The 13673-nt window shown below is 46.0% G+C and overlaps 1 long non-coding RNA gene across 1 annotated transcript in view; it reads left to right on the top strand.

The window, feature by feature from the left end:
* LOC117803408 overlaps positions 1–11172 on the top strand; it is a 31150-nt gene extending 19978 nt beyond the window's left edge. Inside the window, exon 3 of the long non-coding RNA XR_004627243.1 lies at positions 10239–11172. This is a non-coding gene — a long non-coding RNA (uncharacterized LOC117803408). The remainder of the gene's footprint in view (positions 1–10238) is intronic.
* The last annotated feature ends 2501 nt before the right edge of the window (positions 11173–13673 follow it).

Here is a 13673-nt window from a genome sequence, read left to right as displayed (position 1 = left end):
TTAATTTCAGACCAGAGGTGCTGATCTTTTCGTAGGGACTCCCCTGCTGCCCCTCCTACGGTCCGTGTGTGTTGTGTGAGGACGACGTGTGTGGCATGAGCAATGGCGTTGGATAGCATTAGGGTTGCTTAGAATCTGCCCTTTAGAACTGAAATGATATGTCTGGCTTTGTTTCCAGGGTTACAGAAACTTCTTTGGTCTATTTCCATGACTGTGTCCAGTGGAAAGGCATTACTTTCTGCTTTTCAGACTGCGCGACCCCCCTCCAGGATAATGGAGGCATACAGTGGCATCTCGACTTGGGAGTTGGCTGGGGTTGAGCCTTTGCCATTACCTGGCAAAACCAGCTTTATTTTCTAAAGCAGTTTGAGGTTCACAGAAAATTCAGCAGTAGAAAGTGTGGCATTCCCAGCTACCCCCTGACCCACGCATGCACAGCCTGTCCCACTGCCAACATCCCGGACCAGAGTGTGCATTTGTTAGAATCCATGCACCTATGCTGACACCTTATTGTCATCCAAAGTCCCAAGTTTACATTATGGCTCACTCTTGGTGTTGTGCATTCTCTGGGTTTGGAGGCTGATATAACGAAATGTATCCACCATTGTAGTGTCATGCAGAATAATTTCATTCACCTAAAAATCCTCTGTGCTCTGCCTATTTATCCCTCCCTCTTCCCAACCCCTGGTGACCACAAATCTTTTACTGTCTCTGTGGTTTTGCCTTTTCCACAATGTCACAGAGTTGGGATCCCATGGTACGCAGCCTTTTCCGATTGACTTCTTTCACTGAGTAATATGCCTTTCAGCTTTCTCCATGTCCTTGTGTATCTTAACAACTCATTTCTTTTTAGCACTGAATAATCCTCCATTGTTGGGATGTACCACAGTTTATTATTTATCCAGTTATCTACTAAAGGACACTTTGGTTGTTTCCAAGTTTTGGCAATTGTGAATAAAGGGGCTAGAAGCATCCATGTGCATGTTTCTGTAGAAACGAGTTTTTAATTCATTTGGGGAAGCACCAAGGAGCCTGATAGCTGGATATATGGAGAGAGCGTATTTCATTTTGTAAGAAAATGCCATCCTGTCTTCCAGCGTGGCTGTACCATTTTGCTTTCACATCAGCAATGAATGAGAGTTGCCGTTGCTCTGTATCCTCGCCAGGATTTGGTGATATTATGTTCTGGATTTTGGTGATTCTAATAGGTATATAGTAGTTTCTCATTGTTTTAATTTGCAATTCCCTCATGACAGAAGATGTTGAGAATCTTTTCCTGTGCTTATCTGCCATCTGTAGAACTTCTTCAGTGAGAGGTCTATTCCTATCTTTTGCCCATTTAAAAAATCGGGTTGTTTGATTTCTTATTGTTGAATTTTAGGAGTTCTTTGTATATTTTGGCTGACGGTCTTTTATCGGATATGTCTTTCGCAAGTATTTTCTCCCAGTCTGTGGCTTGTCTTCTCATGCTCTTGAACATACACTATTTTAACAGTGCTCTGCTAGGTGTTGTATGAGGATATAAAATATATTTAAGACAGAATTTCATGCCTTTAAGTTGCTTCTTGGGAAGTACCTATTTCCTGGATACCAAAGGATCCCCATTGCTTCTTTTTATCGGTTACTAGTGAAGCTCTTAAGTGGATTGTGGGAGTGGGAAACACCCTGGAGAATCAGTATATTTGGGAAACTTGCTTGGATATTATTTTAGGTACCAAGAGTTCCATGGTAAATTATACTGTGGTGGCTTATGTATAGAAAAGCTGGAGCCTCTGACTTGCCTGGGCAGACAAAATGTTATTAGCGTTCTGAGAAATGTCAGCGACTGATATTTATATATTCTTGTATAGGCTCCTTTGACGATATTACCTCACTGATGGTTGCACAGTGACTTATCCGAGGAAGAAACATGGCAATTGCGCCAAGGGAAAGAAATTTAATTCTATTTATCTGACCTTTTTAAAACTTTTGAATTATTTGAAAATATTTAACCAAAGGGGATCCTTTCTGCATAGCATAGAGTCACAGGTAGTACCCCTCACATGACTTCACGTTTGGAGATGGCCTTTGCTTATACAGAATTACATTATGTCAGCAAATGAGCAGGACATGCTCTAACTTCAGTAAATATTATACAGAACTCTTCAGTGTAGTCATTCGTAGGCACACAAACCAACAGAACAAAACAGGACCCGAAAACCCAGGGTGGACTGGATGTGGGGTCGGCTCAGTCTGGATACGCTGTCTCAGCACTGGTCCGCCGGTGCCAATGCCATTCTGGAGCATCACGTTCAACTCTAAATCTTAAACGAAAAGGAGATTCAAACATTTAGCAGAGGAGTGGCACAAACATTAGGGAGACAGAGTAATTTGTTAAGGCAGACAACGAGCTGGATCCAATATCCAGGACAGATGCTCTTCACAATTGGTCCAGGCCCCCAAGAGGAAGAGTGTCCAAGTGTCCACATGTGCCTGCCATTCCCAAGAGAAAGCCAGAGAATGAGAGAGGGCAAGGCAAGGCAAGAAAGAGAGAGGACGGTTGTATCCCTGACCAGGAAGATATGCTGGGTCACCCAACTGCAGGCCCCTCTTCGTGGTCTGATATGTCTTCTTCAAAATTGCCCAAGCTGCGAGGTTCCCTAAGGCAAAGATTAAAAACAGGAGCTTCAGAACATTAATTAGGACATGTGGGATCTGCGGTCGGGGCTCAGTGTGGTGCAATGCTCGTGGGTGGGGGACCTCTGCAGGCCTGGCTCCCAGTTTCAGCTGTGTCCTTATGAGTTACATGACCTTGGGCAACTTATTTAAATCTCTGGGCCTTGATTTCACCATTTGCAAAACCAGAATAATTATTTCTTCCATTCCATACCACTGCAGGGGTGAAGAATAATTTACGTCAAATACCTGGCTCATAGCAGAGGCTCAGTAAAGGTTAGGTGATTTTTAAAAAAATCATCCAGGCCTTATTCCATGTGTTTAATGAGTCCACTGTAAGGAAAGTCCAGATGTACTTTAAATACACTTCTGCTTCTACTGTTTCCTTTGGAAATGAAGTACTATGTACTAATGTATTACCTCCTTAAGAGTACTGGTAAATATATAGCTACTAAGATGCTTTTGGTTACAAGTAGCAAACCCCTCAATTTAAATAAGCTTTAAAAATAAAGCAATTTGTTCGCGTAACTGCAAGTTCCCATGATAAATTCCAGATTCAGGAAAAGCTTGATCCAGCAGCTCCATGATCTGTTGAAAGATCTGGTTTCTTTTGTTTCTGCTCTGCTACCATAGTATCAGCTTTATTCCAAGCGTGCCTTCCTTTGTAGCTACAAGATGTTTGTCAGCAGAAGTCTGGGTCCATCTATCAGAATTGAATTTACTCTGTGCGATGGAAAATCCACTATTACAGTGGTTATAACAAGAGAAATGTATATTTCTCCCCCATGTAAGAGAAATCCAGACGCAGGCAGTCCAGGGCTGGAATGGTGGCTCCCTCATGCCATGGGCCCAGATTTCTAACTTGAAGTTCCACGTCTCAGGGCATGGCTCCCTTTCTCAAGGTCTCCTCAAGGTCCAAAATGACTGTTGGAACTCTCACCATTATCTCTGAATTCTGGGCAAGAGGAAGGACCATGAGAAAGTCTTGCCCTCTCACTCGTAAGGAGACTTGTTGGAATTACCACACAACCCTTTTGCTTGCATTTCATTGGCTGGATCGCAGTCACATAAGGCTCTTGCAAGACTGGGAAACAGAATCTTTTGCTGTACTCAAGTGTGCCTGGTCAGAAATTGAATCGTTCTTATATCCAAGAAGAAAGGGAGAATGGATATTTGAAAGCTCCCATTAGTTGTTACCACTCAGGGCCACATGCTTCCTTATTCAGCCCCAGTGGATACAGTTATTATTTGGGGGTGGGGGGAAGACGTAGCTTCCATAAAATGGAATAGTTTTTTTTTTTTCTTTCTCAGAAGACCCTAGGAAACACCTCATATCTCACTGGCTCAAAGTGGGTCTTACACTCACCCCCCTGCACGACTCACTGCGGGGGAGCATGTGTGGGAGATGGTCAGTGCTGAGTGGCTTGAGCACATTAGCGCCCTCTCCTGGAACTGAGGGTGCGGCGAGCTCCCCCAGCCAGGACCGTGGGACACTCAAGGACCCATTAGGAAAAAGGAAAGGGGGCAATGAATGTCACTACAAAGTTTTCCTCCCCTCGACACCGGCTCCCCAGCCCTCTTTTCACTATACTGAACAACTCTAGGACTTCTAGCCTCTTGATAAAAGCTGCGAATTTCAGATACCTCTTTATCTTTATGGATCTTTTGTGAATCTTCTCCAGTCTTTCCTGACTCCTACTGGGCACAGTGAGGAGCAGGCAAACCTCCAAGCCTCTCTAAACCTCAGTTTCCCCATCTATAAAGTGATGAGGATCGTAACACCCATCTTCAAAGAGCAAATGGGAGGATGCATGTAGCTTTGGTGCACAGTGAGCATTTTTAAAAGGTTCAGTAATGAGCATAATAATACATCCTGATTCTTGGATCCTATTCACCTATGTTTTTCTCTATCATCCTTGTGTTTCTTCACCTGGAGCCTTAAAGTTCTTTTTGCTCTGCTCCAGGTTCTGTTTCCGTAGATGCTTTCCTCTCCTTTGAAATTCTTCTCAGTAACAGCCCTGTGTCTATTTCTGACCTCATTTCTAATTTGCCAAGGTAGCTTTCAGTGCCTGGAGGTATGACAATAAGAGAAAATGATTCGGGAGTGCAGAGAGGAGAATGGGAGCTGTGAGGAGCAGGTGGTGGGAAGCCTGGTATGGACCCCACCTGGGCTGCCCCCTCACCCCTGCTTAACCAGATGTTGACTTCTTGTTCCCAGGCTGGATTATTTGGAAAAGGAAGAAGAACGTGTCCTATTTGTTCACGTGGATTTACATAAGAAACACATTCTCAGTCTTCAGGCCACAGAGCTCATTTGCCAACAGACGGCTGAAGAGTTGAGCTTGTGGGTTTATTTAGTTTGGAAATTCAAATGTTGAGGCTCTCTCTGCCTTGAGAAAGCAGGTGCATCTAAGATAGTTCGTCCTCACCCTCTTCCCTCCTTCCAGCCTTCCCTCCTTGCTTCGGCTTGGAGGGGGCTTGGGAGGACTCACGCTCAAGTTTCCCACACAAAGAGCTGCTCACAAATTCTTGCCCCTGCCCACCCTGGAGGAGACTGAAGTTTCCCAGAGTGGGGCGTGCTGCTCAGTCTTCATAATCGGCAGGCGGGGGGTGGGGGATGATAGCCAGTGGCCATTGCCGGCCACTCCAAGCATTTGCACGTAGAATAATAGCAGTGGCAAGAGCTGAAGGTTAATATGGTGCTTCCCGTGTGCCAAGCTAGTTGAAATCATTCAATCTTATATTAATTTATGTTATTTCTCCTCGGAAGGAGTAGCTACCAGCATCCTTATTCTATAGACGAAGACTTAGGCTCAGAAAGGTTAAAAAACTTGTTCAGGTCATTCAGCTCGTGTCAGAGCCTGGATTCGAAGATGGTTGGGCTCTGTGTTCTTAACCAGTACTGTACTCCTTTCCATAAAGGGAGGATTCTCAGCATACCCATTTTATAGATAAGGAGACTGAGGCACAGTGAGAAGAAGGCCAGAGACTGCAGAGCCTGGGTCTTATCTGCGATGTCATGCTGCTGCCTCCAGGCACGTATGGGAACATCTCCCGACCCCACACTTCACGTGGGAAGTAAGCGGAAGACATCACTAGGCCAGAGCAAGTAGTGGCAAGGCCGAGAACGCAGACCCCATCAGTCCTGGTATTGCTTCTGAGGCCCTGTGATCAACAAATCATGTCCCAGGCACCAGGAGCCGCATTCTCCTTGCTTTTGCTGCTTCCTCATCTCTTCATTTTCACCAGGGCTGTTAGTCAGGGTGTCCTGGGATCCTCAGGGGACTTGGAAGCATCAGACACCACACTCCTAGTCCCACCGGTTAAATAAGGGAACTAGCAAGGGAAGGCATCTTTTAAAATGTGATTCGCTTATTTATCCCATGACTTGCTCCTCCAAGGACTTGTGACAATACACAAAAATGCCTCACCTTCTAGGAAAGAACATCAGTTAGGGGTGTGTGATGGGGTGGCTGGAATCCCAGCACTCCCATTCCCTCCCCAGGGACCTGGATGGATCCTACCCTCTCCCTGCCCTGGGGTTTCTTTATTTGGAGATTGGCGATCACGTATCCCTGGTGGATTTGGGCAAACATCAATGACAGTTCACATAAAGCTCCTAGCACTGGCCTGGCCTACAGAAGGTGCTCAGTGGCTCAGTGGCTCATGATGATGATGATGAATTATTATTCCCAGGCAGAGAATGATGCCACAGAAGGAAAACAAGGGGCAGGCTCATAAACCGAAGCCAGCCATGAGGCCCATGCAAAGATACCTACTGCAAAGTTGTACTTGCTTTCTCAGGGCCCGGGTGAGGCCAGACACCTGATTGTTAAATCATTCATGGTGCTCATAAGATGAAAAGAGCGCTCAGGAGAGGCAACTTCCCAGACTAAGGTGGAAAGAAAGATCTCTAGAGCCCTTCTAAGGAGGACACTGCAATGTTATAAACAGTGTCCTCAACAACTTCTTTAGAGTAAACGCAGTACCAAGTGCCACTGGTTGTCCCTTAACAGAGGCTAATGGCAACAAGCCACAGCACAATCCAATAGAAAGCATTCCACTGAGAGCCAACATAATAGAGTCCTTGGCTGTAGTGGCTTCACCAGGGGCAGTAATTGCTAATGCTTACTGGGCACTATGAGGGGCCAGTGAGGGCGCTGAGCCCTCCACGTGGATCACCTCACTTAAGTCTCTCTGCAACCATGTGAAATTGGTACTACGATAGCCCGATTTTGCAGATGAGTAAACCGAGGCCCAGAAAAAATGTTAAGAAAGCTTCCCAGGGTCACAGAGCTCATAGCCAGGCTTCACACCTAGGCAGGCAGGCTCCTGGGTCCATGCCACTGCCCCTCTCGCTCTGGAAAACTGCTTGGCCTCAACATCCTTGTAACGGTCCTTGTCAGCTGAGGCTTTGACAGATCTTGGGCAGCAGTGAATTCAAGGGAATGTCTAAATCTTGAGAAGTTCCTACGGAGCAGACATTCTGTGGGTTGGGTGAGTGCGGTGCAGTGTGGTTTCTCTGTTGGCCAAGACGGGATAGAACCAACAGATTCAGACGGCCTTGAACTGAAGGTGCTCATGACCTTGCTCAGAAAAGGGGAGAGTAAACAGGGGAACAGGTCTAAGATCCACCTTAGAAGGGGATCTTCAGGGGCGCCTGGGTGGCTCAGTTGGTTGACCATCTGACTTTTGGTTTTGGCTCAGGTCATGGTCTCAGGGTCATGGGACTGAGCCCCATGTGGGGCTCTACACTCAGTGGGGAGTCTGTTTCTCTCTCTCTGCCCCTCCCCCCATGCACAGGCTCTCTCCCTCTCTCTCTAAAATAAATAAATCTAAAAAAAAAGAAAGAAAGAAAGAAAGAAAGGGATCTTCAGTCCACTTGAATGTGCAGACATATGGATGACGAAGGACCCAAAATTCTTTGTATATCATGGTTGCAATAATTTTAGTCTGAAAAAGTGTCAAGGCAGTGAAGTTCCTGTTTTGGCTATTTCAAAAAAATGAATATACAGCACCCATAGGATACTCAATGCACATTCCTTTTATTGTGATTTTTGCCTAAGATATTGGCCTCCTACACTATCTGGTGGGAAGCACTCTTAAACCCCACCCCCCAATCTCAACCACCATCACAGCAAAATGATCCAGAAAGGCCAAACATAGCATTTGTGCTGTTTCTGCACAGTAGACATTGTGCGATCGTAATTGTAAAACAAGCAGGATTCTAAGCGGTCCAGCCTTCTGGGCTCATCCTTTTTCTGTGATCCAGTGCAATTAGTAGAATCCTGTCTCGCCTTCTGGGCAATCCAGGCCCTCCTCAGGATTTCCAGACACTGTCTCTGAGGGCTAGTGGTCTCCTGCTCAGTGCACTGGGGCTTCTCAGTCCCAGGGGTGACTGCGTTTTCCTTGCCCCTGTCACCCTCTGCTGTACAAAGCCCCAAGTCCCTTATCCTTTGTGCCTTAGGTTTTGTGCTTGATCTAAGCAGAGGAATTGGGGCACAGCAGATAGAGGCAATAGCAGAGAGCCGACTGTCCTGTCCCTTATCAGGATTACTGACCATGTTCCCTTAAGGCCCTGGCTTAGCATCGTCTTCACGGGCTTGCTCTTCCTCAGGAGCTGTTGGCGGCCCAGCTGACTAGTTCCTCCAACCCTAAATTCCAGTTACTTCCTTACAGAACGGAGTTTAGCTCATTCTTCATTTTCCCCTTTACTTCCCAGGCCAAGCCCAGAGCTTGATTTTCTCACCCCAAAAGTCTCATCAAGGCCCATAGAGCATGTTCCTTTTTTTTCTTTTTTAAGATTTTATTTATTTATTTATTTGAGAGGGAGAGAGGGAGGGAGAGCACAGAGGGAGAATGAGAGGGAGAAGCAGACTCCCCCCTGAGCAGGAAGCCCAATGAGGGACTCGATCCCAGGACCCCGGGATCATGACCTGAGCCGAAGGCAGATGTTTAACTGACTGAGCCATCCAGGCACCCCCAGAGTCATGGTTTTAAATAACATTTCCCCCCTGCTATATCATACACATCAGAGTTTACAGAATAGTTGGGAATTAAATTCTTACAAAGTAAAGACAAAATAATAACATAATACAAATGATCAGAAATGAGCTTGCGAACCATGAGAAGACATGGAGGAACCTTAAATGCATGTTCCTAAGTGAAAGAAGGCAACCTGAAAAGGCTACATACTGCATGACTCCAATTCTGTGACATTCTGGAGAAGGCAAGACTCAAGACACAGTGACAGGATCTGTGCTTGCCAGGGCTTGTGGGGAGGGAGAAACGAACAGGTGGAGCACAGGGGAGTTTTAGGCCAGTGAAACTGTTCTCGATGATGCTGTAATGGTGGATACATGGCATTATACACGTGCCCGAACCCATAAAACGTACAACAAGAACGAACTCTAATGTAAAGGATGAGCTCTGGGTAATACTGATGTGTCGCCATGGATCCTCAACAAAGGTATCACTCTGGTGGGGGACGCTGATAATGGGGGTGGCTGTGTGTGTGAGGGGGGCAAGGGGTGGAGGAGAAATCTCTGTACTGTCTGCTCAGGTTCGCTATGAACTGAAAACTGCTCTAAAAAGGGTGTCTATTTATTTATATATATTTTTATTTTTTATTTTTTTTAAAGATCATATTTATTTATTTGTGTGTGTGAGAGAGAGAGCACGCACAAGCAGGGGGAGTGGCAGGGAGAGGGAGAAGCAGCCTCCCCCCTGAGCAGGGAGCCCGATGAGGGATTTGATCCCAGGACCCCGGGATCATGACCTGAGCCAAAGGCAGATGCTTAACCGACGGAGCCACCCAGGCGTCCTGGTGTCTATTTTTAATTTATTTTTTATTTTTATTTTTTTAAAAGATTTTATTTATTTATTCGACAGAGATAGAGACAGCCAGCGAGAGAGGGAACACAAGCAGGGGGAGTGGGAGAGGAAGAAGCAGGCTCATAGCGGAGGAGCCTGATGTGGGGCTCGATCCCATAATGCCGGGATCACGCCCTGAGCCGAAGGCAGACGCTTAACCACTGTGCCACCCAGGCGCCCCATGGTGTCTATTTTTTAAAACAATGATCCCAAACTAATGATGGCCATACGATATGACTAAATAAGGGATGGGGGCACCGGAAACCAGAGGGAAGAGATGGCTATTGGCTGGCATGCCCCCTCCTAGGCTTTCAGGAGAGAAGATGGAAGTGGGGCTAAATAAGGAGGGACAGATGAGATCAGATGAGTGGGGAGTGGGGGGAGTGTCACAGCCTGAGCAAAGGTGCAGAGGTGCCATGACCCCTGGCCCCCAGGATGGACAGGTGCCATGACCCCTGGCCCCCAGGATGGACAGGTGCCATGACCCCTGGCCCCCAGGATGGACAGGTGAGCAGGGACCCTCCCAGGTGGGAAGGAGAAGCAGAAAGCCGAGGACTGTGGAGCCCCTGCCAATTGTTTTCTGGTAGCTTCTCTGAAGTGAGCATGTTGATTGCGGTTCCCTGTGTACAAGACACTCAACAATGTAAACTGCTAGGATGCAGCTCTCTAATTAAGTCTATTTCCTTACAACATGTGTTTGTTTATTACAGAGAGCTGTGATAACACAAGGGAGTCATGTCAACCTTGTCTCATGCACCAGCTGAACTCGGTGACACTAGCAACTTGGATCCCGACAGGCGGGGTGTTATGACTGTACCATCAGGGCCGGACTGCACTGCTCTGAAGGTGCTTCGTGTGCAGTGTGGGGCAGCTTGACCTGAGCAAAAGCAGCAAACGCTCCTCGAGGTGGAACCCCAGCCAGAGTCAGTAACACCGTGGTTCTCAAACTTCAGCCTGTGTCTGAGTCACCTGCAGAACGTGTTAAAACATGGAGTCTTATAACCACTTCCCCCAGAGACTCTGATTCAGTCAGTCTAGGGCAGGGATGGTGATTTTGCATTTCTAGCAAGTTCCTAAGTGCTGCTGGTTGGGAGATCACACTTTGAAAATTACAAGCCTGCTCCAGACCCTTGACTTAGAAAGCTCTTCCTCTCTAGGTCTTCTGTGCCCTAAAGGACTTCAGAGCTGCGGAGAAAAGTGAATGGAAGCCAAGAGATGGAAACAACTACAACATGCATCAACAGGTGAATGGATAAGCAGAAGGCGCATAGCCATACAATGGAATACTATTCCGCCAGGAAAAGGAACGAGATACTGACACACGCTACAACATGGATGAACCTCGAAGGCATTATGCAGAGTGGAAGCAGCCAGCTGCTGGGGTCATGCAGTCCATGATTGCATAGATAGGAGATGCCCAGGAGAAGCACATTCATAGAGACAGAAAGCAAATTGGTGGTTACCAGGAAGTAGGAGGGAATGGGGAGCTGCTGCCGATTAGGTTTCCATTTGGGATGATGCAAAGGAACACAAGCAGGGGGAGAGGGAGAGGGAGAAGCAGGCTTCCCGCTGAGCAAGGAGCCCGATGCGGGACTCGATCCCAGGACCCTGGGATCATGACCAGAGCCGAAGGCAGATGCTTAACAAACTGAGCCACCCAAGTGCCCCTCTTTTCTCCTTTGGAAAGAACACATTCTAGAGGGTTTTTTTTTTCTTTCAGATTTTACTTATTTATTGACAGAGAGAGACAGCCAGCGAGAGAGGGAACACAAGCAGGGGGAGTGGGAGAGGAAGAAGCAGGCTCCCAGCAGAGGAGCCCGATGCGGGGCTTGATCCCAGAACCCTGGGATCACGCCCTGAGCCGAAGGCAGACGCTTAATGACTTAGCCACCCATCTAGAGGGTTTTGTGAGGCTTACATGACACAGGCCAGTTTGCTGGTTATAACAAGTGCCAGACACTGCTTGTATCTCCTTCTAGACCGGAATGGAGACACCATTTCTCCCTCCCCCTGAGAAGACGGACATGTTTAGATTGAGAATTCATGATAATGGCCTCTCAAATCCATAATATGCAAGTGGAGGCAGAAATCCTCTCTGTGCTCATGTTCAGACTTTCTTTTGTGTACCAAGTTTGTCATGATGTAAACATACTCTAGGATAAAAACAGATAAATTCACGCAAAAATTCCTAACAATAAATAAAATCGTTTGGATTTTTTTTCATGTTTCCGTACAGCCCTTATTTGTAGGTAATATAGGTAATATATTTTTATTCCTCTATAATTATGGCATTGATACATTCACATATTGCTTTTTTTCACTCAGTACTTTATCTTCTGCATTCGTCACGTTTCTATATTCTTTATTACTAACATTTTATAGAGTACATAGTATTTTGTTGAGTAGCCTTACTATGATTTACCTTTATATTCCTCTATTGTTAAGCCTTTTGATTGCTTCTAAAGTTTCAATATTGCTTCTAAAATTTCAATATTAGAAATGGTGCGCCATGAAATTATTTCTGCATATAACTTTAACTTCCTTTGGCTTATTTACTCAAAATAAAATTCCCATAAATGTTTGGATCAAGGGGCCTGAACATTTTAAGGCTCTTGAATGCACCATTAAATTGCTTTGGTAAAGGACTCTATCAATTTAGGCTGCCAGCATGGGGGGGGTGCATCATTTTCAACAATGTGCCAGCACCGAATTTCATCATTTGAAAAAGGTTTCCAAACTGTACAGCTATAATCTAATTTAATAGAAGCTAATAAGTTACTGGGTCCGACTTTGCGCATGCATAACCTTTCTTCTCCATTCCCACTCTTTTGTAAACTCCTGGAGGGCAGCATACAAAGCTTGCACATCGTAGAAAATCAATGATTACTTTTTGAAAGCGATGAAGGATTCAGGCAATCCTCTTCCTGATAATTCTTTGTTTTCTAATAGCTGTCTTTTTAAAAAATCAAGTAAATTACACTTTATTTCACTTATGTTTGTAGCCTCAGAGGGCTGTTTGCTGGAAAAACGTATGAAGATTTTGACTTGGTGGGAAGCAGACCTCCCCACCACAGAAAGAAGGCGGCTATACCCACGCTCTTTCCTCCAGCCCCTCTCTGTGTCTCCAGTCTCCCAACACCTGAAGAGCCGGCTCCAGGCAAAGCCGGAGAAAGCTATTTGCAGAGTGTATGGGAGGAAAAGGAAGAGACACAGGCCCCTGCTAAGCTATGGAGCTCAGTTTTGACTCCTGCAAGCAGGAGAGGGTTGGTGCATGTCCCCATGTACTTGTATTTGGTCCCATCGATTGAGATCTTGGGGATGAAAAACTGCTGTGAGTTCAGTAATGTTTTTAAGTAACTACCTATGTATTCTATTGATTACAATAGGGTCCACGTCAAGTTCAAAAATAGTAGTAAAAATCTGCAGGAGACCAACTTATGCAGCCATGCACACAATGTTTGGTGTACATTTGCATTCTCGAGTTCTTTAGGTGTCCTTCTTTGCCCAAGTTGGGAAATGCTGCTCTGAGAATAAGCCAATATCTTAATATTATAATGGAGAGGTGCTTACTGAGTTCAGATGACTTGTAACCAGTAATTGACTAGTATTTAATACTCTACGCTACACCCTCCTCCCAAGCCTAGGAGCTCCTCCTTACTCTTTAATATTTATTTATTTGAGAGAGAGTGAGCAAGAGAGAGAGAGAGTATGAGCCAGGGGAAGGGCAGAGAAGCAGACCCCCCACTGATCAGGGAGCCCGACGCAGGGCTTGATCCCAGGACCCTAGAATCAAGACCTGAGCTGAAGGCAGATGATTTACTGACTGAGCCACCCAGGCACCCAACTCAGCATATATCATATCACAGATTCTTAAACTCAAGGAAACAGAGAGGTCATAATCCAGAGGTATCCAGGCCTGGCTCTCCATCAGTCTCTTGGCAAGCTTTACTAACAGACGTATTCTGACCCCTGACTTGTCCAGACTCATCGGGACTGCATGTGGACCTGAAACCTGCACGTGGGAAAGCTCTCCTTGTGCCTCTGATGATCAGCCTGGGTTCAGAACCACTGACCGCTCCCAACTCCCAAGGCCGGCTTCCCTTGACTATCCTCTCTGGCGGGTGGTTGCACAAGTGTCACTGCAT

Source organism: Ailuropoda melanoleuca, chromosome 1 (assembly GCF_002007445.2).
Source record: "Ailuropoda melanoleuca isolate Jingjing chromosome 1, ASM200744v2, whole genome shotgun sequence".
NCBI classification, from domain to species: Eukaryota; Metazoa; Chordata; class Mammalia; order Carnivora; family Ursidae; genus Ailuropoda; species Ailuropoda melanoleuca.
This window is presented reverse-complemented; position numbering and strand designations above follow the sequence as displayed.